Source organism: Dipteris shenzhenensis, chromosome 11 (assembly GCF_047967505.1).
Source record: "Dipteris shenzhenensis isolate YYH24624 ecotype China chromosome 11, Dip_SZ_1.0, whole genome shotgun sequence".
NCBI lineage: Eukaryota > Viridiplantae > Streptophyta > Polypodiopsida > Gleicheniales > Dipteridaceae > Dipteris > Dipteris shenzhenensis.
This window is the reverse complement of record NC_141606.1, coordinates 7783953-7784792: the sequence shown is the minus strand read 5'-3', so window position 1 is coordinate 7784792 and position 840 is coordinate 7783953.

Below are 840 nucleotides of genomic sequence, written 5' to 3'. Positions count from 1 at the left end.
CGATTCTTGCATCTCGTCGTCCTTGCATTTGATTTTTCAAGTTTCTTCTGTCGACATCTCCATCACTCGTACTTCTACCTCTATGACATTATCACAAGTTTCTTCTCTAAGTCAACCCTTTCTTGCGTCAAGTGATTTGATTGTTTGGACACAATCTCTTTCTCTTTGATATGCGACTCGAACCTCTCAGTCTTTTAGCTTCAATCGTTTATGTTTTGCATGAACATATAGAGAACAATCTTTGTTAGGATGATTTTCCTTCGTGCTTTTCCAAAAACTATTGTCATTGTGTTTATGTCTCGATATCATCGAGCTCGTTGGCTTCTATCGTGATTGTTGGCTTTGACCAGACCTCTTAGCAAGTCTGTTCTTGCAGAGTTGAATTGTTTGAGTCGAAATAAAGGGTCCTCCTGTTATCACTCGAACAATCCATTTATTCATTGAAGAAATTTGGAGGCGTTGGTTCTACAATTGTTACTCTTTGCTTGTCATTCCTAACGGTGGTTGTCTTGCGGTTGATTTGATTAATTGGGCGACTTGTTCGTTTTCTTTGAACCTTCAACCTATGAGAACGAGGGCAACTAGCCAGGTTCCCGGCTAAAGTGGACTTTCTATGTTTGAGTTCATGTTCTCACATCATCCCCTTTTGGATTTTCCTGCACTCAAGAACGTCCAATCAGGGCAATGTCAAAGCCACCAATGTCTTGTTGTGTGCAATTTTGAGTCGAAGCATCTTGTGCTACTTTTGCTGTTTGCTCTGGAGCATCTTGTGCTACTTCTGCTATGCGATCTTCTGGCAGGTTGTGCCTCTTGTTTTAGGACAATTTAAAGACAAGAGGC